The sequence below is a fragment of the Thalassophryne amazonica genome, chromosome 10 (assembly GCF_902500255.1).
Source record: "Thalassophryne amazonica chromosome 10, fThaAma1.1, whole genome shotgun sequence".
In the NCBI taxonomy this organism is placed as follows: Eukaryota; Metazoa; Chordata; class Actinopteri; order Batrachoidiformes; family Batrachoididae; genus Thalassophryne; species Thalassophryne amazonica.
In genome coordinates this window covers 113,140,115-113,164,385 of record NC_047112.1, presented here as the reverse complement: position 1 = coordinate 113,164,385, position 24,271 = coordinate 113,140,115, and the positions used below count along the sequence as shown (strand labels likewise).

Here is a 24,271-nt window from a genome sequence, read left to right as displayed (position 1 = left end):
CAGGAGTTTTTGTCATGGAAAGAGAAGCTGCTCCACCACGCGTCGCGGTGCAGCCGCTCGGCGCAAAGCAACGCCGTGATGAAGTCTCACGGGACATGTTCTGGCATGTCCAGCTCATGCACAATCACAATCGGATAATCACATGACTGAAAAGCAACCGGAATCCGTCTGAAATCCACCTTTAAGCCTTCCTGAGAGACCAACACCGAGGTGGTTTTGTCCCGCGTAATGAACGGAGCCGTGGTGCGTCCCTCCGCTTTTCTTTCCATGAAAAAAACTCCTGTAATGGTGGAATGTGCTGGAAAAAAGTGCTAATGTCCACATCTTCTGCCTTTTTGTGAAAGTCAGACGAGGTCCCGGATCAACAAAGCTTTCACGTTGGAAATGATCCGGTTGTTTGTGCGGGGTTTCAGCCTGTCGATGGGGGCTGGGAGCACGCCGTGGTCTCAGCAGTTGTGGGCCGTCCTTAAAGCGGCAGTAACACCCCGTAATCTGTTTAATCCCCATAAAATCGTCCCTGAAAGCCATATTAATTTTTCGAACGGTGTCCACCTGGAGGTCTCTCACAGTTTCTGGAAAAAAACTGATGCAGCAAAGATCCAAATCGTTCAGACATTTATTCGCAATAAAAAATAGATGAGAGGGTGGACCACTCCTCACTCAAAGCCTGCTCACAGGCGAATGACGCAACCGACAGGCATGAAAAAACTCACGCATGCGCTTGTCTGACGCAATCACACATAATTCAAATCCATATGGTTTTTGAAAAAAATTAAAAGGTCAGATACTTTTCTAACAGACCTCGTAAAGCTATTTTGCACAAGAAAAGACCTGAAGTGTGCGGATTGTCTCCTTTTTTATATTACAAGTGTGTTCAAAGCTCCAGCTGTTATTCTGAAAAGGGGGAAAAACAAACAGAAAACAAACAAAAACACTTACCACACACAATGATGCATGGCGTCACCGGCAAGCAGTCCACCTGAACGTCGGCTGCCTGGTTGGTTTCTTCAGTGTAGTGGAACAGGGTTGCCTCGTCTTCGTTAAAGTAGGAAAACAGCAAAAGCAGTATATCCTTCACGTCATCTGAGCAGCCCTCCAACTGCCCTCTCTGGAACTTCAGCTTGGTCATTGTCTCAAAGACATGCCTGGTCTTGTTTGCACAAACAGTTGCCATGAAGTTAAGGAGCTGTTTTCCCTTTTTTCCCACACTTTTCAGGAATGTCTCTGTCAGTGGCAGTCCTGTTAGCTTCTGGTAGTGGGCAGAAATCCTAATTTCGTGAAACAAAAAAGGCCATTCTTCTCTCAGCGTTTGAAGAGCTGTTCCATTGTTAATTGCCTTACGCTGTGAATGGTACGTGGATTCCATCAATTCCTTCACCTCGTCTGGGTTGAAAGTGCCTTGTTCCCACAGAATCCTCATTTTTTCTTTCTTTTCATTTTGGCTTTCCAGGGTTTCTGTGACTGGTATGAACTTCATGTCCCACTTAACAGAGTCATACGTATCCTGGACTGATGCTTTCGTTACTGCTGGGACCTCATCTGTGTCAGAGTTGTCTGACAACGATTTGCGTTTTTTTATTCTTGGGGTTGCATGCCGCTTTTTGTTGTCTATACTGGTTTGAAGCTATTTAGCAAGGCTGTGGTATCCAGTCCCCACGACTTCCCCTTCGATGACATCCTTCAATGACTGAGGATACGTGCCAACTAACTTTTTGGCGATTTCTGTAGAAGCATGCTTCGTAGGAGATGGACACGCCTTCATCATCTTTGTTGCAATGATTCTGATCATTTCTCTCCTTAAACTCGGGACGGGCCTCTTGCCTCTCTCCAGACATTGCATCAGAGCCTCAGGAAATCTTTCAGTAGGAATTTCAAAGCGGTCAACCCAATCGGCATTAAGCAGGTTTCTGGGTGATGGACAAGGTGACAGGGAGGAGCAAGTGGAGGTAGGAGAGGTGAGAAGGGATGATGAAGTTGAAGGGTTAACATCTGGCTGGCTTTGGGTTCCAGGGCCCTGAGCTGTAAAACAAAAATGATGGATTGCTTCATTTTCATTTGGTATTCAATAGCAATGTTGTGCGAAGGCCTTAACTCAAAATAGGCAAATATATTCTGCATAGAATTGTATTCAGTTTTGAATATAGTGTTAAAAAACTTAACATGCATGACCAAGTAAAAATTGTGCCAACAGATTTCAACTTGTATCTGATAGCTCTGTTGTGGTGTAAAAGGAAAGCATCTGACATGTGCAATACATGAAGCATGTTGCAGATCAAGGAGAGACAAAACGTTAAGTGTAACTCATCTGGTCACATGGGAAATTATAAATCTCCAGTCAATTCCACTTATAGGCTTTTCTTGCACTACACACAGAAAATATCACCTTAGAGAACTACTGTATTTTCCATTCCTCATTATATTACTTTCAACAACATTAGATGACACCGTTTGGGTTGTCTTGTTGTAGCCTCAAAAACATTATCTTGAAATTAGAACTCTGACATTCATCACAATTTTCACGAAAAAAAAAAAAGTATTTTTGTCGCCTCTGTCTTTTCATGAAAAGCTAGTAGAAATGGATAACAAAAACATGAAAATACTTGTATATCTACTGGGCAAAGGTCAACATTAATCGCGTCAAGGGAAGGGCGAAGGGGAAAACATTATCATGATTGCAGAACCAATGAAAATGATGAAGGCGGTGTTGGGAAAGTGTAGGAACACGGACCCACAACAGGGGGGCGTTAAATGAACGGACAATGGATAAGCCAAATAGTAACAATTTAATGTTGTGAAGTGCACAACGGAATACAGACAAACACAGTTTTGGTACCACAGACAATTAAATGTTGAGTGACGTGTGGGCAGGCTTGAGGATAGGAGACGTCCATCCCGAACCGAGCCGGATCCCACACGGCCTTCACCGCCAACGGATCTGAAGAACACCGGAGCCGCCAAGTCCTGGATCCCCAGGTGGCCACCGCCTCCAGCTGTCAGACCTGGTACTGCTGGCAGAGAACAGAAACAGTATTGATGAGTGTGAGTTCGCACACTCAGTAATCCCACAGTCTGTGTTCTTTAGGGAGGGAGCACCTCCACCTCCAATCACACACTCGTGCAGCTCCTGTCTAACCATTTATCTGGTTGGGGTGTGAAGCGAAGCCGTCAATGATCACACCAAATGCCAGTCTCACAGATAAGGCACACCACAGGAAAGCGGCTGCAAAAAGAGTTCAGACTAAGACACAGTTTAGATTACGGCAGAGAATATTACCTCTCTAGTGGCTGATTTCTTGGCGGGGAGGTGGAGTTGTAGTCCGGCCTTTATGGTGGTGGTGATGAACTGTGGATGAGTGACAGCTGGTGCTGATGATGAGTGACAGCTGTCACTCCCGGTTGCTCCGACGCCCTCTCGTGCTTGAAGCCCGCACTTCAAGCAGGGCGCCATCTGGTGGTGGTGGGCCAGCAGTACCTCCTCTTCAGCGGCCCACACAACAGGACCCCCCCCTCAACGGGCGCCTCCTGGTGCCCGACCAGGCTTGTCCGGGTGATGGGTGTAGAAGTTGGCCAGGAGGCCCGGGTCCAGGATGAAGCTCCTCTTCACCCAGGAGCGCTCTTCGGGTCCATAACCCTCCCAGTCCACCAGATACTGAAACCCCCGGCCCTTTTGACGGACATCCAGGAGCCTGCGCACGGTCCAGGCAAGCTCTCCATCTATGATCCGGGCAGGAGGCGGCGCTGGTCTGGGGGTGCAGAGAGTTGATGTGTGGTAGGGTTTGATTTGTGAAACATGGAACACTGGTAGCTGGTAGCTTCAGCTTCACTGCAGCCGGACTGAGGACTTTTAGTATGGAAAATGGTCCGATAAACCTGTCTTTGAGTTTTTGGGATTCAACCTGTAGTGGTATGTCCTTTGTGGATAGCCAAACCACCTGCCCGGGCTGATACGTAGGGGCCGGGGCACGCCGGCGGTCTGCATGGGCCTTAGCCCTCGTCCGGGCCTTGAGCTGGGCAGAGCGGGCGGTACGCCACACTCGACGGCACCTTCTCAGATGGGCCTGGACCGAGGGCACCCCGACCTCTCCCTCCACTAGCGGAAACAATGGGGGCTGGTACGCCAAACACACCTCAAACGGGGAGAGGCCGGTAGCAGATGATACATGGCTATTATGAGCGTACTCGATCCAGGCCAGATGGTCACTCCAGGCCGTCGGGTGCGTGGAGGTCACGCAGCGGAGGGCCTGCTCCAGTTCCTAATTCGTCCGCTCTGCCTGTCCGTTCGTCTGGGGGTGGTACCCGGACGAGAGACTTACAGTGGCCCCCAGTTCCCTGCAGAAGCTCCTCCAGACCTGGGAGGAGAACTAAGGACCACGATCCGAGACAATGTCTGATGGAATCCCATGCAGACGCACGACATGGTGGACCAGGAGGTCTGCAGTCTCCTGGGCCGTCGGGAGCTTCGGGAGGGCCACGAAGTGGGCCACCTTGGAGAACCGGTCCACTATCTTGAGGATGGTAGTCTTGCCCTGGGACGGCGGGAGGCCAGTGACGAAGTCCAGGCCGATGTGAGACCAGGGGCGATGAGGAACGGGCAAAGGCTGGAGGAGGCCATGGGTCTTTTGATGGTCTGCTTTGCCCCTGGCGCAGGTGGTGCAGGCCTGGACGTACTCCCGGACGTCGGCTTCCAGAGACGCCCACCAGAAGCGCTGCCGGACAACTGCCACGGTTCTTCGCACCCCTGGGTGGCAGGAGAGCTTGGAACCATGACAGAAGTCCAGGACGGCAGCTCTTGCTTCTGGTGGGACGTATAGTCTGTTCTTTGGGCCGGTCCCCGGGTCCGGGCTCCATGTCAGGGCCTCCTGGACGGTCTTCACCATGTCCCAGGTGAGGGTGGCCACGACAGTGGACTCAGGGATGATGGTTTCGGTTGGGTCTGACAGCTCAGTCCTGACCTCCTCTTCGTGCACCCGGGACAGGGCGTCAGATCGTTGGTTCTTCGTCCCAGGGCGGTATGTGATCCGAAAGTCAAAACGCCCGAAGAACAGTGACCAGCGGGCTTGCCTGGGGTTCAGACGCTTGGCGGTCCGAATATACTCCAGGTTCTGATGGTCAGTGAAAATCGTGAATGGTACCGAAGCTCCTTCCAACATGTGTCTCCACTCCTCCAGAGCCTCCTTCACCGCAAGAAGTTCCTGATTGCCAATGTCATAATTCCTTTCAGCCGGGGTCAACCTGCGGGAAAAATAGGCACATGGGTGGAGAACCTTGTCGGACTCCCTGCTCTGGGACAGCACGGCTCCTATCCCTGAGTCAGAGGCGTCCACTTCGACTATAAACTGGCGACTTGGATCGGGCTGCACCAGAACTGGTGCAGTCGAGAACCGGCGTTTCAGCTCCCTAAACGCGGCTTCGCACTGATCTGACCAGGTGAAGGAGACTTTTGTGGAGGTCAAGGCTGTCAGGGGACTAACCACCTGACTATAGCCCTTGATGAACCTCCGGTAAAAATTAGCAAAACCGAGGAACTGTTGTAGTTTCCTACAGTTTGTTGGTTGGGGCCAATCTCTCACCGCCGCTACCTTGGCCGGATCAGGTGCGACGGAGTTTGAGGAGATGATGATCCCCAGGAAGGACAAAGAAGTACGGTGGAACTCGCACTTCTCGCCCTTCACAAACAGCCGGTTCTCCAACAACCGCTGCAGGACCTGACGTACATGCGTAACATGAGTCTCAGGATCTGGGGAAAAGATGAGTATATCGTCCAGATATACGAAGACAAACCGATGCAGAAAATCCCGCAAGACATCGTTTACCAAAGCTTGGAACGTCGCGGGGGCGTTAGTGAGGCCGAACGGCATGACCAGGTACTCAAAGTGACCTAACGGGGTGTTAAATGCCGTCTTCCATTCGTCTCCCTTCCGGATCCGAACCAGGTGGTACGCATTCCTAAGATCCAGTTTTGTGAAAATTTGGGCTCCATGCAGGGGCGTGAACACTGAATCTAACAGGGGCAGAGGGTATCGGTTGCGAATCGTGATTTCGTTCAGCCCCCTGTAATCAATGCATGGACGGAGTCCGCCGTCTTTCTTGCCCACAAAAAAGAAACCAGCACCCATCGGGGAGGTGGAATTCCAGATCAGCCCGGCAGCTAATGAGTCCCGGATGTAGGTCTCCATTGATTCGTGCTCAGGACGTGAGAGGTTGTACAGCCTGCTGGACGGGTAATCAGTGCCCGGAATCAAATCAATGGCACAATCGTACGGACGGTGTCTGGGGAGGGTGAGCGCCAGATCTTTGCTGAAAACGTCAGCAAGATTGTGGTACTCACTTGGCACCGCCGTCAGATTGGGGGGGACTTTAACCTCCTCACTAGCTGTCACACCAGGCGAAACCGAGGATCCGAGACATTCCCGGTGGCAGGTTTCGCTCCACTGAGCCACAACCCCAGACGGCCAATCAATCCGGGTATTGTGCTTTATCATCCAAGGATAACCCAAAATCACATGGGAGGTAGAAGGTGTGATATAAAACACAATCTCCTCCCTGTGATTACCAGACACCACCAATGTCACTGGTTGTGTCTGGTGTGTGATTAATGGAAGAAGGGTGCCATCTAGTGCCCGTACCTTCAAAGGTGAAGGTAGAGCCACTAGAGGGAGCCCGACTTCCCTTGCCCATCTGCTGTCCAGCAGATTCCCTTCCGACCCCGTGTCTACCAGTGCTGGGGCGTGAAGGGTCAGATCCCCACTCAGGATCGTAACTGGGATGCGTGCGGATTTACGGGGTTTCCCCGCGTGCATATTATGGCCCACCCTTAGCCCAGTTTCTAAGGGCGGGCATTGTCGTTTAACCGTTTGGGGCAGTCTCTCTGTAGATGCTCACTCGAGCCACAGAAAAAACACTCCCGGCGGACCAGCCTCCGTTCTCTGAGCTTTATATTGACTTTAGCCCTGCTCGTGTCCATAGCTTCATCAGCAGGGGGAGCTGTTGCCACACGAGAGTCACGGGCTGTGGAGCGTGGGGAAGACGGCACCCTTTCGGACCCGGAAGGAAGAGGGACGGCTCGTGCCCGGCCATGCCCCACGCCCTGCTCCCGGCGGTGTTCCTCTAATCGGTTATCTAATCGTATAACCAGATCAACAAGCCCATCGAAATCCCGCGGTTCATCCTTAGCCAGTAGATGCTCCTTCAGGACCGGAGACAGTCCGTTTACGAAGGCGGCGCGGAGCGCAACGTTGTTCCAGCCGGACCTCGCTGCCGCGATGCGGAAGTCGACTGCGTACTCCGCTGCACTCTGCTGCCCCTGTCTGATTGACAGCAGCAAGTTCGAAGCAGATTCGCCTCTATGGGGGTGATCAAAAACCTGCTTGAACTCCCTCACAAACCCAGTATACGTCGTTAGGAGCCGTGAATTCTGCTCCCAGAGCGCCATAGCCCAGGCTTGGGCCTCTCCTCGAAGCAGATTTATTACGTAAGCCACCCGGCTAGCGTCTGACACATACATGACGGGACGCTGTGAAAAGACGAGCGCGCACTGCATTAAGAAGTCCGCGCACGTCTCGACACAACCTCCGTACGGCTCCAGAGGGCTTAGGTATGCTTCAGGGGACGGTGGGGGGGTTCGTTGAACGACCAGTGGAATGTCTGTTTCAGGCCTCCGGTCAGCAGGGGGAGGTGCTGCAGCAGCGCCCTGAGCCTGCGCTTCCACCTTGGCGGTGAGAGCCTCCATCCTCCGATTGAGAATCACATTCTGCTCGATGACTAAGTCCAGCCGAGCAGTGAAAGCGGTTAAGATTTGCTGCAGCTCACCTAACACGCCTCCTGCTGACGTCTGTGCACCTTGCTCTTCCATTGGCTGTTCAAGCGATGGTTGACGCCCCTCGGGATCCATGACGCTGGCCGAGAAATCCTGTTGGGAAAGTGTAGGAACACGGACCCACAACAGGGGGCGTTAAATGAACGGACAATGGATAAGCCAAATAGTAACAATTTAATATTGTGAAGTGCCTTCACGGCCAACGGATCTGAAGAACACCGGAGCCGCCAAGTCCTGGATCCCCAGGTGGCCACCGCCTCCAGCTGTCAGACCTGGTACTGCTGGCAGAGAACAGAAACAGTATTGATGAGTGTGAGTTCGCACACTCAGTAATCCCACAGTCTGTGTTCTTTAGGGAGGGAGCACCTCCACCTCCAATCACACACTCGTGCAGCTCCTGTCTAACCACTTATCTGGTTGGGGAGTGAAGCGAAGCCGTCGCTGATCACACCAAACGCCAATCTCACAGATAAGGCACACAACAGGAAAGCGGCTGCAAAAAGAGTTCAGACTAAGACACAGTTTAGATTATGGCAGAGAATATTACCTCTCTAGTGGCTGATTTCTCGGCGGGGAGGTGGAGTTGTAGTCCGGCCTTTGTGGTGGTGGTGATGAACTGTGGATGAGTGACAGCTGGTGCTGATGATGAGTGACAGCTGTCACTCCCGGTTGCTCCGACGCCCTCTCGTGCTTGAAGCCCGCACTTCAAGCAGGGCACTATCTGGTGGTGGTGGGCCAGCAGTACTTCCTCTTCAGCGGCCCACACAACAGGTGGCAGAAAACTGAGAAGCAAAAAGAGGAATTGCACACGTGTGAACACTGGAAAACCCTCTTTGGATGGAGAAAGCTGAAGTCCAAAGAAGGGCACAAGTTCAGAACAGATGTGGATTTCTGCATTCTCTCAACACAATGTCAATATCTCATTTAGTGTATGGATAGGAGTTAAATGCTGATGAGGCACATTTTACTTGGAGTCAAGGCACGCATCTGGCAATTGCAATTAAGAGACCATGAAGATCAAGGGGAGACAAAATGTTAACTGTTTTCATAAGAGAAGGGAATATAATTTAAGAAAAGACATTAAGTGAAATTGGATGCCGATTTTATAACACAAATGTTTTACCCTCAAACTTCTCCATTCCTCTAATTCCCCGAGAACATATTACAGAAGAGTTAGAACACATTCCCCATCACAATTCTCCATCACAACAAAATAGCCTTACACAAAGCTGTGTCCCAACTTAAGCAGAGAAATCCAAGTAATCTCAGAGTTCATACACATTTTTCTTTCAACCATGCACTACAAATAAACTACACGCCACACTGCTGTATCCCGGAAACAGCTGCTGTCAGGTCACTGTCAACTAAGTCTTACAATTGGCCATTAACTATATACACATGATATTAAACTGTATCAAACAACCACACTGACATCTTTGGTTATGTAAAGGGATTTCAATTGAGCTGTACTTACAGGTTTGCTTCCAAGAAGCTACAAGTTTTCTTGCTTGTATTGGCCGTAAAGCACACAGGAGATCAGCCTCTTGGACAAACTGGAAATCGTCAACGGTCCCCACTCCCAGAGACTGCAGTGTCTCCTCCACAATATTCAGGATGGATCCAGGGAGGTCTGGTAGAACACTTGAAATGGCACTTCTGATGTCAATCAATCAATCAATCAATCAATTTTTTTATATAGCGCCAAATCACAACAAACAGTTGCCCCAAGGCGCTTTATATTGTAAGGCAAGGCCATACAATAATTATGTAAAACCCCAACGGTCAAAACGACCCCCTGTGAGCAAGCACTTGGCTACAGTGGGAAGGAAAAACTCCCTTTTAACAGGAAGAAACCTCCAGCAGAACCAGGCTCAGGGAGGGGCAGTCTTCTGCTGGGACTGGTTGGGGCTGAGGGAGAGAACCAGGAAAAAGACATGCTGTGGAGGGGAGCAGAGATCGATCACTAATGATTAAATGCAGAGTGGTGCATACAGAGCAAAAAGAGAAAGAAACAGTGCATCATGGGAACCCCCCAGCAGTCTACGTCTATAGCAGCATAACTAAGGGATGGTTCAGGGTCACCTGATCCAGCCCTAACTATAAGCTTTAGCAAAAAGGAAAGTTTTAAGCCTAATCTTAAAAGTAGAGAGGGTGTCTGTCTCCCTGATCTGAATTGGGAGCTGGTTCCACAGGAGAGGAGCCTGAAAGCTGAAGGCTCTGCCTCCCATTCTACTCTTACAAACCCTAGGAACTACAAGTAAGCATGCAGTCTGAGAGCGAAGCGCTCTATTGGGGTGATATGGTACTACGAGGTCCCTAAGATAAGATGGGACCTGATTATTCAAAACCTTATAAGTAAGAAGAAGAATTTTAAATTCTATTCTAGAATTAACAGGAAGCCAATGAAGAGAGGCCAATATGGGTGAGATATGCTCTCTCCTTCTAGTCCCCGTCAGTACTCTAGCTGCAGCATTTTGAATTAACTGAAGGCTTTTTAGGGAACTTTTAGGACAACCTGATAATAATGAATTACAATAGTCCAGCCTAGAGGAAATAAATGCATGAATTAGTTTTTCAGCATCACTCTGAGACAAGACCTTTCTAATTTTAGAGATATTGCGTAAATGCAAAAAAGCAGTCCTACATATTTGTTTAATATGCGCTTTGAATGACATATCCTGATCAAAAATGACTCCAAGATTTCTCACAGTATTACTAGAGGTCAGGGTAATGCCATCCAGAGTAAGGATCTGGTTAGACACCATGTTTCTAAGATTTGTGGGGCCAAGTACAATAACTTCAGTTTTATCTGAGTTTAAAAGCAGGAAATTAGAGGTCATCCATGTCTTTATGTCTGTAAGACAATCCTGCAGTTTAGCTAATTGGTGTGTGTCCTCTGGCTTCATGGATAGATAAAGCTGGGTATCATCTGCGTAACAATGAAAATTTAAGCAATACCGTCTAATAATACTGCCTAAGGGAAGCATATATAAAGTGAATAAAATTGGTCCTAGCACAGAACCTTGTGGAACTCCATAATTAACTTTAGTCTGTGAAGAAGATTCCCCATTTACATGAACAAATTGTAATCTATTAGACAAATATGATTCAAACCACCGCAGCGCAGTGCCTTTAATACCTATGGCATGCTCTAATCTCTGTAATAAAATTTTATGGTCAACAGTATCAAAAGCAGCACTGAGGTCTAACAGAACAAGCACAGAGATGAGTCCACTGTCCGAGGCCATAAGAAGATCATTTGTAACCTTCACTAATGCTGTTTCTGTACTATGATGAATTCTAAAACCTGACTGAAACTCTTCAAATAGACCATTCCTCTGCAGATGATCAGTTAGCTGTTTTACAACTACCCTTTCAAGAATTTTTGAGAGAAAAGGAAGGTTGGAGATTGGCCTATAATTAGCTAAGATAGCTGGGTCAAGTGATGGCTTTTTAAGTAATGGTTTAATTACTGCCACCTTAAAAGCCTGTGGTACATAGCCAACTAACAAAGATAGATTGATCATATTTAAGATCGAAGCATTAAATAATGGTAGGGCTTCCTTGAGCAGCCTGGTAGGAATGGGGTCTAATAAACATGTTGATGGTTTGGATGAAGTAACTAATGAAAATAACTCAGACAGAACAATCGGAGAGAAAGAGTCTAACCAAATACCGGCATCACTGAAAGCAGCCAAAGATAACGATACGTCTTTGGGATGGTTATGAGTAATTTTTTCTCTAATAGTTAAAATTTTGTTAGCAAAGAAAGTCATGAAGTCATTACTAGTTAAAGTTAATGGAATACTCAGCTCAATAGAGCTCTGACTCTTTGTCAGCCAAGCTACAGTGCTGAAAAGAAACCTGGGGTTGATCTTATTTTCTTCAAGCAGAGAAGAAAATCAAGCAGAGTCAAGCAGAGGTTTTTGAAATTCTTCAGATTCCTTGCACATCTCTTAAAATAACTTTGCTTATGCTCAAATCTCATCGTCCAAAGTCTAATCAAGGGCCCAAATTTCAGAATAAGTGTTGGATAATGGCGTAAATAATGATGCTTTGGTTTCAGTGTTGTGCTTGGAAAGAGAGATTTTCTTGACTCCAAATACTCTTGAATGAGAACGTCAAGAAATGCAACCTGTGAGACAGATATTTTTTGAGCACAGACCATGTCCACAATATCCTTCAGCTGCAGAGTCAACTACCAAACATCATCAGCTGTGTCTTTCACTCTGTCACCGATTATAAGAGGCAACAGCCTGAGAAAATTCCAGTTCTGTATCGCCTGTCCTGACAGCTTTTTTGCAAGAGGTTTGACTCTGCATGGCTTTGTAGAAGCATCAGACAAACAGTATTTAAACTGACAAATGCGTTGATTGAGAGTAGAATAAGAGAACCATTTCTTTTGCTTTATGAAATATTTCAGATAAAGCACTATGTCATATGCCAAAATGCCTTCAAAGATGTCATGCCCCAGACATGGAGGCAGTCCTGGCTGACAAACATGAAAGTGGTGTAAAGAATTGAAGACTGAATCAAACTTCACTCCTTCAGGAGCTTCTTCATTTTGAAGACGCTCTAGAGCGGAATTGTACTTGTCAATTGTGCGCAATGGTCCACATACATTCGGATTGTCACTCTGAAATTCATTCCGGGTTACCAAGCAATACCGACAAAAGTACTGCGATCAACTGAAATTTTCTGACAAGCCGCCAATACAATGGGACCCCAAATTGTCACCAGCAATACAATATAATGTTCCACGTACATTTCCATTTGTTGTCAATATTCCAGTCTCCTCCAACTCTTTCAGGTCACTCACCAAATCACTGAAAACCTTTGAATGCCCAAATGTTTTGAAGTCATTCTCTCGGCATAGTAGCACAAGTGACATATGGTCAGTGTCAGACCTCATATGTGGTGGTAAATTGGCAACGGACACATAAACAGCAAGCACTTTATGTTTCGCCTTTGCGGAACCAAGGGGATTGGCAACTTCAAACGCATCCTGGTAGAGCACAAGTTTTAAACTGGATGGATTGTTCTTGAAAAACTCGCTCTGTTTAAATAAGCTGCCATCACTAATGTCACTCAGAACCCCCATCTCTGTTGACTGTTCTGTCACATGTGCACTCTGATCTAGCCAAAGCTTAGATTCTAGCAAATATCTCAGAGTGTCTTTGATGGGAACATAATGCGCAAATCGGTCTTTTCCGTTTTCATCTCTTCCTAAGAGTAATTTCTTTGGCTCCACATAATGGAACATTTTTTTGAAAGTCTCAGTTCTTGAATATACAATCCTCATTGGCCCTGTGTGGCATTCAGTAAAGAGATCAGACTCTTTGACAGAATCACAAACTTTAGTTATGTCATCATCTGAGAGTGATATGTCATTTTGTAGTAAAGAACGAAGTCTGCTCAAAGTATATGCCTGGCCTAACTCGTGAATGTTAACCATCTCCTCAACAATACTTTGAATGGTTGAAGCAGGAAGCAGAAACTTTCCCTGCAATTTCAAATAAAACAAACTCACATTTCTCAAATACAGATCACTAAAATCTCCTGATGTATCCATATCCTCATCCTCTCTACCAGTCTCAGTCACATCTTCATTCTCTGTAACTTCAGAGTCAGCAGTAGGCGTAGCTACAACTGATGACTGTCGCGGCAGGTCTCTGTACAGGTCATTAATGCTGCTGTCTGTAATATCTCTGTGTTTCCGTGAAATGTGAGATGTAAATGAAGGTTTGATTTTGAAAACACTTGAACATCCACTCACCGGACAGCATACTTCATGTCCTTCCTCAATATGTTTCTTGAGATGACCCAAAAGGTCCTTGATTGTTTGGCTGTGATGGCTGCACAAGGCAACTGGACACCTGTAAGCACCAACGACAGCGTCAACATTAACATCAGATTCAGGCACGTTGTGTTTGCGGTAGAAGTGTGTTTTAAATGCACCATACCTGATAAATGTCTTGGTGCAACCAGAGCCATAACACTTATACAAACAATGTGGCTCATTTGTATGAAGTTTGCAATGAAGAACATAACCCCTCAGTGTTTTCAATGACTTTCCACAGAAATTACACTGCCACATTTCACTACTGAAGCAAAACGAATTTCACACGTAGCCTAGGACACGTGGGGCTGCTTTGCAACTAATACAATTTCACACTGCAAGCAGCTCAATATAAAACAAATGACAATATAACCTCAACAGAAAGAACGGTACAGATAAATTTTATCTGCTACCGATTTTAATAATGAATAATGAATTAAGTCTGCACAAAGTATGCCTGACTAGCCTAGCTATCGCGGCTTTGAAGCTCTGTGAGAAACTAAACTTTTTGCAGCCTCACAGTGGGCATGCCCGGGCATTAGCCCGGCCCTTACTCCAAAGTGTTTGGTCATCAACAAAATCAAAAAAAAAATTATACCTAACACTAGCAGTTTGAAGAAAAAAAACGAAGTCTGCAAATCTTTAGCAAAACAAAAGAAAGGCATACGGACGTGCTGACAGTTTGTGCATTCCTCTCCTTCGAAAAACTTCTCCTTCATCACAAATATATTCTCCTTCAAAGCAAATACTCACCGCGCAGACGGTTCTCTCTCTCATATAAGTGATGTCTGAGCTGGACCGCAGAAAAGTCCCTCTTCATTGTCTTCTTTTTTTTGGGGGGGGGGGGGGGGGGGGATTTTTGAGGGTTGGTCGGCACCTGCTGGGCTGGAGTATGATTCAGGAGTATTAGGCCTAGACTGTATATGATTAAATACCATAGCCCTGATTATGGTAATAATACAGAAAATAGATAAAAGAATAAGGAAAATTATAAAAGAATGAAAACAAATTCTATGAATTGGGCTAAAACAAAGCTAAATCTAAGGTCACTTGAATTTGTAATCACTGCACTATTGCACCAAGTCATAGCCGAATACGACACCTTTTTCTCCATACTGGACTATTATAGGACTATTGCTGGAATTGTGGGCTATTTATTTCTCTTAGCACTTGTTCACTGTAACACTGGACAATATTTTTGGTCAGTAGAATCCACACAGACTACCACAAGGCACCTGATCAGAACACTTTGCACCTTGTGGGTTAAACGTACATTGTCTGTTGCTGCTTTTTTGATCTGTCAAATGTCTGATGCCTAAAGTAATTATACAGTAATATGCTGTTTTTAATATTACAATCTATTACCATTGCCATTTCAGTTTTTCACTCTATATTTCACATCTTAAAATAGTCAAAAATATCGTTGACAGCATGTTTTTTATTTAAGGTATTTACACCGTGAATAATACAGTAATGTGCTATTTTTAATATGACTGTCCAATGCTGTCACCATTTCACCTTTTCACCATATATTTCACATGTTAAAACAATTAAAAATAATATTTTTGACAGTTTTTAAATTTTTGGTAATTCAATGTTTATTCTACAACAATAAGCTTCTTCTTGCTTTACGGTTTATTTCTGTTGCCATTTCACAGTTTTTCACTGTAATTTTCACGGAAATGTTTTACAGTGTAGTCTGTTTTTTTTGTTTGTTTGTTTGTTTTTGCAAATTGCTTGTTTATCTGTTTTGCTTGTATTTTCTTACCTTTGTTCCTAATCTGTGGTGCAAAATCTTTCACTAAGGCTTGATGTTCAGCCTCCCACCCAGCTGTTTATCTTCAACATTGTATTTTCTTTTAATGCGATTTACTTTTTTAAGGAGATTCCTTTTGTGGTTTTGGCTTCCCAAAAATGTTGCCATTTGGGAGATCTCTGCTCTTAGGTGGCTGATTTTTTGTTGTAATTTATTTTTCCATTGTGGCACGCTATTCTTTTTCTTAATTGTGGTTCCTTTTCTCTCCAAATCTGGTGGGGCTAATTTACTTTGTATGCACCATGCCGCTCTTTAATTCACACAGTTTAAATCTGTCAATGTGATTGCTTCTGGGACCAGTTTAGTCAGTCCCAGGTTAACTTTTTGCAGGATAGTTTTTAATTTTTTTTTATTCTCCTTTATTTTAGTCAGTTTTGGACGCTCTTTCATGTCCATTTTTCTTGTTTCTTCAATCTTATTTGCCAATTCCTCTTCTAGTTCCTGCTGTTCTGCATCTGGGTGCACCTAGATATTGTTTTGTAGATGAGCTGGTGAAGGGCTCATTTTTTTTGGAAGGGCAGTGAATGACTATGAATTATGTGTTTGTTCAGAGTGCCTTTCTGTTTGTCTTTTACTCTGATCAGAACAGCTAAATGGTGTCTGGTATGAATTATCATGTGTCTGTTCAGGATGCCCTTTTCTCCAAATCTTTTACCACACTCAGAACAGACAAATGTTTTTTGTCTTTTTTTTCATTTGCCTTGAATTTCCTTCTACAAGAGTGCAGTGGGCCCCAGACCCGGGGTCTAAAGCTGCACCCTTAACATTACTGGCTTTGTATCTGAGGGCTCTCTTCAAGATGGTGATGTTTCCTCTCCTCAAATACTGCCTTTGATCTCCTGCCCCACTTCTCATGTTTGAGTAAGCGAAGCAGTGAGAGATCTTTTTCTTCTCCCCAATGGACCAATTTACAATGATGCAGTTTCACTGGATTCTTTTAGCCCTTTGATGGTGTTGTTGCTGGGGTCCAGGATCAGAACTAACTGGTGGATGACACTGCTGATCTGGTGGATGACCCAGCTGAGTGCTGCTACAGAGGAGATGTCTCCCCACAGCACTGGGAGAAGCTGCACCATTTTCTTCATATGCCCTGGTGCCTAGGCGCTTTGTGGAGGTTTTAGCTGCTGGTCTTTAGCTCCTAATCTTTTTCTGAAACAACCTTTCTGCTCATTCTCCAAGTAGCCACCAGTGTCCAAATGTTCATAAACGGTATCGGCTATAATTCCTGTCAGCCATTTATAAGTTGTTGTTAAGCAACAGATGGGTCTATATTTGTTGGGAAGCTGTGTTTCCTTGGTCTTTGGGAGTAGGGTTGTGGTCCCAGTCGATAACCAGTCTGGTGTGTCCTCTTTTCTGTTCAATATTTTTGTGAAAGCCGCGACATAGTGGTGGTGCAATGCTGTCAGTCTTTTTAACCAAAAATTTGGGACTTTATCAATGCCAGGTGGCTTAAAGTTACTATATTCATGAATTTTATTTCTTATCAATTCTTCAGTTATGATCATTGCTGGCATTTGCTGTTTGTCTTTGTTTTTCCGTTTTATTATCTCAACCCACTCAGCCTCTTGGTGCTGTTTAGTGTCTTCAAACAGTGGTCTCCAAAACCTCTCAACTTCCTCTCTCTCAGGTGGCTGTTGTACTTCTACTGTATCCTTTGCCATATTTCTATAGACTAGTCTAGAGTTGTTTGCAAACTGCTTGTTTATCTGTTTGGCCTTTATTTTCGTATCTTAAGAGTAGAATGGGAGGCAGAGCCTTCAGCTTTCAGGCTCCTCTCCTGTGGAACCAGCTCCCAATTCAGATCAGCAGCAATCTTCCATTCCAGCTTATTAATTAATCAAAAACCCAGACAGAGCTTTAATTCATTTGAAAGCTTGACTCTTAGTCTTGTCCATCCAAATTGGAAGTCCCAAAAACCAGTTTTATTTGTTATTATCTATCGTCCACCTGGTCGTTACTGTGAGTTTCTCTGTGAATTTTCAGACCTTTTGTCTGACTTAGTGCTTAGCTCAGATAAGATAATTATAGTGGGCGATTTTAACATCCACACAGATGCTGAGAATGACAGCCTCAACACTGCATTTAATCTATTATTAGACTCTATTGGCTTTGCTCAAAAAGTAAATGAGTCCACCCACCACTTTAATCATATCTTAGATCTTGTTCTGACTTATGGTATGGAAATAGAAGACTTAACAGTATTCCCTGAAAACTCCCTTCTGTCTGATCATTTCTTAATAACATTTACATTTACTCTGATGGACTACCCAGCAGTGGGGAATAAGTTTCATTACACTAGAAGTCTTTCAGAAAGCGCTGTAACTAGGTTTAAGGATATGATTCCTTCTTTATGTTCTCTAATGCCATATACCAACACAGTGCAGAGTAGCTACCTAAACTCTGTAAGTGAGATAGAGTATCTCATCAATAGTTTTACATCCTCATTGAAGACAACTTTGGATGCTGTAGCTCCTCTAAAAAAGAGAGCTTTAAATCAGAAGTGCCTGACTCCGTGGTATAACTCACAAACTCGTAGCTTAAAGCAGATAACCCGTAAGTTGGAGAGGAAATTGCGTCTCACTAATTTAGAAGATCTTCACTTAGCCTGGAAAAAGAGTCTGTTGCTCTATAAAAAAGCCCTCCGTAAAGCTAGGACATCTTTCTACTCATCACTAATTGAAGAAAATAAGAACAACCCCAGGTTTCTTTTCAGCACTGTAGCCAGGCTGACAAAGAGTCAGAGCTATATTGAGCTGAGTATTCCATTAACTTTAACTAGTAATGACTTCATGACTTTCTTTGCTAACAAAATTTTAACTATTAGAGAAAAAATTACTCATAACCATCCCAAAGACGTATCGTTATCTTTGGCTGCTTTCAGTGATGCCTGTATTTGGTTAGACTCTTTCTCTCCGATTGTTCTGTCTGAGTTATTTTCATTAGTTACTTCATCCAAACCATCAACATGTTTATTAGACCCCATTCCTACCAGGCTGCTCAAGGAAGCCCTACCATTATTTAATGCTTCGATCTTAAATATGATCAATCTATCTTTGTTAGTTGGCTATGTACCACAGGCTTTTAAGGTGGCAGTAATTAAACCATTACTTAAAAAGCCATCACTTGACCCAGCTATCTTAGCTAATTATAGGCCAATCTCCAACCTTCCTTTTCTCTCAAAAATTCTTGAAAGGGTAGTTGTAAAACAGCTAACTGATCATCTGCAGAGGAATGGTCTATTTGAAGAGTTTCAGTCAGGTTTTAGAATTCATCATAGTACAGAAACAGCATTAGTGAAGGTTACAAATGATCTTCTTATGGCCTTGGACAGTGGACTCATCTCTGTGCTTGTTTTGTTAGACCTCAGTGCTGCTTTTGATACTGTTGACCATAAAATTTTATTACAGAGATTAGAGCATGCCATAGGTATTAAAGGCACTGCGCTGCGGTGGTTTGAATCATATTTGTCTAATAGATTACAATTTGTTCATGTAAATGGGGAATCTTCTTCACAGACTAAAGTTAATTATGGAGTTCCACAAGGTTCTGTGCTAGGACCAATTTTATTCACTTTATACATGCTTCCCTTAGGCAGTATTATTAGATGGTATTGCTTAAATTTTCATTGTTACGCAGATGATACCCAGCTTTATCTATCCATGAAGCCAGAGGACACACACCAATTAGCTAAACTGCAGGATTGTCTTACAGACATAAAGACATGGATGACCTCTAATTTCCTGCTTTTAAACTCAGATAAAACTGAAGTTATTGTACTTGGCCCCACAAATCTTAGAAACATGGTGTCTAACCAGATCCTTACTGTGGATGGCATTACCCTGACCTCTAGTAATACTGTGAGAAATCTTGGAGTCATTTTTGATCAGGATATGTCATTCAAAGCGCATATTAAACAAATATGTAGGACTGCTTTTTTGCATTTCCGCAATATCTCTAAAATCAGAAAGGTCTTGTCTCAGAGTGATGCTGAAAAACTAATTCATGCATTTATTTCCTCTAGGCTGGACTATTGTAATTCATTATTATCAGGTTGTCCTAAAAGTTCCCTAAAAAGCCTTCAGTTAATTCAAAATGCTGCAGCTAGAGTACTGACGGGGACTGGAAGGAGAGAGCATATCTCACCCATATTGGCCTCTCTTCATTGGCTTCCTGTTAATTCTAGAATAGAATTTAAAATTCTTCTTCTTACTTATAAGGTTTTGAATAATCAGGTCCCATCTTATCTTAGGGACCTCGTAGTACCATATCACCCCAATAGAGCGCTTCGCTCTCAGACTGCAGGCTTACTTGTAGTTCCTAGGGTTTGTAAGAGTAGAATGGGAGGCAGAGCCTTCAGCTTTCAGGCTCCTCTCCTGTGGAACCAGCTCCCAATTCAGATCAGGGAGACAGACACCCTCTCTACTTTTAAGATTAGGCTTAAAACTTTCCTTTTTGCTAAAGCTTATAATTAGGGCTGGATCAGGTGACCCTGAACCATCCCACCGTTCCCATGATGCACTGTTTCTTTCTCTTTTTGCTCTGTATGCACCACTCTGCATTTAATCATTAGTGATCGATCTCTGCTCCCCTCCACAGCATGTCTTTTTCCTGGTTCTCTCCCTCAGCCCCAACCAGTCCCAGCAGAAGACTGCCCCTCCCTGAGCCTGGTTCTGCTGTAGGTTTCTTCCTGTTAAAAGGGAGTTTTTCCTTCCCACTGTAGCCAAGTGCTTGCTCACAGGGGGTCGTTTTGACCGTTGGGGTTTTACATAATTATTGTATGGCCTTGCCTTACAATATAAAGCGCCTTGGGGCAACTGTTTGTTGTGATTTGGCGCTATATAAAAAATCTGATTGATTGATTGATTGATTGATCAGGGAGACAGATACCCTCTCTACTTTTAAGATTAGGCTTAAAACTTTCCTTTTCGCTAAGGCTTATAGTTAGGGCTGGATCGGGTGACCCTGGACCATCCCTTGGTTATGCTGCTTTAGACGTAGATTGTGGGGGGGTTCCCATGATGCACTGTTTCTTTCTCTTTTTGCTCCGTATGCATCACTCTGCATTTAATCATTAGTGATCGATCTCTGCCCCCCTTCACGGCATGTCTTTTTCCTGTTTTTTTCCCTCAGCCCCAACCAGTCTCAGCAGAAGACTGCCCCTCCCTGAGCCTGGTTCTGCTGGAGGTTTCTTCCTGTTAAAAGGGAGTTTTTCCTTCCCACTGTGGCCAAGTGCTTGCTCATAGGGGGTCGTTTTGACCGTTGGGGTTTTTCATAATTATTGTATGGCCTTGCCTTACAATATGGAGCGCCTTGGGGCAACTGTTTGTTGTGATTTGGCGCTATATAAGAAAAAAGTTGATTGATTGATTGATCTTTATTTCTAATTTGAGCGGCTAATGCTTTCACTATGGCTTGGTGCTCAGCCAGCCTCGCAGCCAGTTGTTTATCTTCAATATTGTATTTTCTTTTAATGCGATAGACTTTTCGAAGAAGGGTCCTTTTATAACTTTGGCCTCCCAGAAATATTGACATCTGGGAGATCTCTGCTCTGAGGCAACTAATTTTCTGTTGTATTGTCTTTTTCCACCGCGGCATGCTGTTCCTTTTCCTGATTTTGGTTCTTCTGTCCGAATAATGGGGGACTAATTTGCTTTGTATGTACCATGCCGCTCCGTAATTTACACAATTTATTTCTGATAATGTGGTTCCTTGTGGAACCAGTTTAGTCAATCCTAGGTTGACTTTCTGCAGCATACTTTTGAACTTTTTATTCTCCTTTAATTTGATCAATTTAGGGTGCTCATCCATTTCAATTCTCCTCGTTTCTTAAATTTTATTTGCCAATTCTTCTTCCAACTCTAGCTGCTCTGGGTCCAGATGCATCTGTATATTGTTTTCTGGGCAAATTGGTGTATGGCTTGTTTTTTGGTGTGATAATGCCTGGTTTCTTTTTTGTGGGGGTGCTTGGTGCTTTGATGGTGTTTGATTCCCATCTTGTTGTGGTGGTGCCTGACTCCGACTTTTCCTTTGGTGTGTGAGGCTGGCTTGATCTGATGTTCTTCTTGGTGGTGCAATGGGTTGTGTGAGGGGGCAAATGCCATCCCTGACCATTTGCTCAGCCTCTTGCTGCATCCCATGTAATTCAATATCCATGAAATGTTTTTGTACAATAAAGTTGTGTTTCTGGGTGGTAAGTCAGCCCCTTGGTATATCTTTTTTACTTGGGCAGTGATGGTGAAATATTCTTTGCCACTCTTTACTTCGTTCTCTCTGGTTGGTGTATCTTATTTTCGCATATTCCATTGCCCACAACAATACCCACTCTTCCTCCCTCTTCCACTGACTCCCCTCAAACTCAAGCCGTTTCCCCTCCTCCATCGACTGATGATCCTTTATTACTTCTTTGTGGGCTTCTTCCTTTATTTTTTCTATGTCCTCTGCTGTCAAATATTTTGTAATTTGAGAGGCAATCGATTGTAATTTTGCAGTTGTGGTGGCTTCTTTCTTTTTCGTTGATAAATCCGCTTCTTTTATCCGCTCCTCAAATACTGCCTTTTTTCTCCTGCCCCACTTCTCATGCCTTGAGTAAGCGAATCAGTAGAAGATCGTTTTCTTGTCTTCAATGGTCCAATTGACAGTGGCGTAGTTTCATAGATTTCTTTTGGCCCTTTGAGGCTGTTGCTGCTGGAGTCCAGGATCAGGACTGTGCTGATCTGATGGGTTCTCCAGCTGAGTGCTCCCGCAGGAGAGATCATTCCCTGCAGCACTGGGAGAAGTTGCACCATTACTTTCCTCACACACCCTGGTGCCTAGGCGTGATTTGGGGACCTTTTTATCCTGGGAGAAATCCGGCCAATACAATTTGCCATTTTTCGACTTTCCATATTTGCATTGTGGAGTTTTTAGCTAGGGTTCATTTTCACTGAAACATCCTCATACAGAGATCTCTCCCCGCAAACCCTCTTCACAGTGGGACCAAGGACACTTGAGGCAAGTGTCCAGTAGGAACTCCAAACCCACCTTTTCCCCTGTATGAATTATCATGTGTGTTTTCAGGGCGCTCTTGTGTCCAAATCTTTTACCACACTCAGAACATACAAATGCTTTTTGCCTTTGGTTTTTCATTTATCTTTGATGTCTTTTTAGTAGAATGCAATGGGCCCCAAACCTGGGGTCTAAAGTTGCACCCTAGGCTCTATAGTTATCCTAACCAGATCTGGCATTGTATCCGAGGGCTCCCTTCAAGATGGTGATCGTTCCCTTAATTGCAGACAACTGCACCTCATGTGCACTTGGGTGACCGGGAATTTCCTCAAGATATTTCTTCAGGTTCTTCTTCATCAGGCCTGTTGCTCCCACCACAACTGGGATGTTATCGATGTCTTTCAATGACCATGTTGTTTGTAGGTCATTTTTCAGGTCTTGGTATTTCGAGATCTTTCCCCTTTCCCCTCGATTCAGGCCGTAGTCATTGGGGACTGTCACATCGATGATTTTGGCTGTTTTCTCTTGCTTGTTCCAGATGACAATATCAGGTTTGATTGCACCTCCTTCAATGTGTCTTCCTGCTGGGATCTCTTTGTCGTAGAAGACCGTTACTTTTCCGTTGGATGAGACTGGTGCTGGCTCGTGCTCCCAGACATGTTCTTTGACTTCCATCTCCAGTTCCTTGCAGACCTTCCAGTGGAGATATTGACAGATCTTGTTGTGTCTGGATGTATAATGCCCATCTGCCATGAGGATCTGGCATGCTGAAGTTAGATGGTTTACACTCTCAACAGCTGTATGACAGAATCGGCATTTATCATTCTGTGAGATCCCTGCCATTTTTTTGAAGCCATTTGTTAGAAGTCCCTGATTTTGTGCTCCAATCAGAATTCTTTCTCCATCAAAACCAAGTTTTCCATTTTTTAGCCACTGCATTGATCCAACTTTGTCGATGTATTCCTTTTCGAGTTCTTCTTGGAAACGTCCGGCTCTTTTGTGCTGTTTCCATCTTTCCATTCGATGTTTTCCTTCTCTTTTGCTGTATTGGTCTCTGGTCTGTCTTGCAAGTTTTGTAACAGGCATGAGACTGTTGCTTTTTCTCTCTTGTAGAAGTTCTCCGCCAAAGTTTTTTGCCAGTTTAGTGATTGAGGTCCGTTCGGTTAAGGCCTTGTGGTGTTGTGCGACCTTTTTTACGATTTCTTCTTCAGAGCTCTTTAAGTACTGTCCAATACTTATTATCGATGCTCTGTAGGCCTGGTTGATTTCAGTGAGACCCATACCGCCTTCTCTGTGAGGGAGATATATTCTGTCCATGCACTGATTTCTGTATGTGACTTTGTGGAGGGTGAGCATCTTCCTGGTTTTTGTGTCCAACTTATTAAGCTCACATTATGGCCAGTCCACTACGCCAAACCCATAGGTCACCACTGGTATTGTAAACTGGTTTATGGCTGTGATCTTGTTTTTTGGTGTCAACTGTGTTTTGCAGATCTTTTTTAAGCGGTTTAGGTATTCTTGTGTTGTTTTTGTTCTCATTTTCTTGTGCTCAATTGTATTATGTTGTTCGATTCCCAAGTATTTGTATGTGGAGTATACGGCCAGATCTTCAATGTAGCTCCCTTCATCCAATTGTATGTTTTCGGTTTTTGTCTTTTTACCTTTTGTCATTGTGCATTTTGAGCATTTATCCAGTCCAAATTCCATGCCAATGTCTTTTGAGAAGTTATGGACAGTTTTCACGAGGTGACTGAGTCCCTTTTTTGTGTTGGCATAGAGTTTCAAATCCTCCATGAACAACAGATGGTTCACAAGT

At 44.5% G+C, this 24,271-nt stretch overlaps 2 long non-coding RNA genes across 2 annotated transcripts; both read left to right on the top strand.

Moving 5' to 3' along the window:
• On the top strand, positions 1-22,543 carry LOC117519378. Its single transcript, XR_004563271.1, has 3 exons — positions 1-11; positions 11,565-11,574; positions 22,371-22,543. It is a non-coding gene; the product is annotated as an uncharacterized LOC117519378 (long non-coding RNA).
• LOC117519373 lies at positions 15,759-21,345 on the top strand. Its single transcript, XR_004563266.1, has 3 exons — positions 15,759-15,770; positions 16,513-16,514; positions 21,208-21,345. It is a non-coding gene; the product is annotated as an uncharacterized LOC117519373 (long non-coding RNA).
• Positions 22,544-24,271: the final 1,728 nt, after the last annotated feature.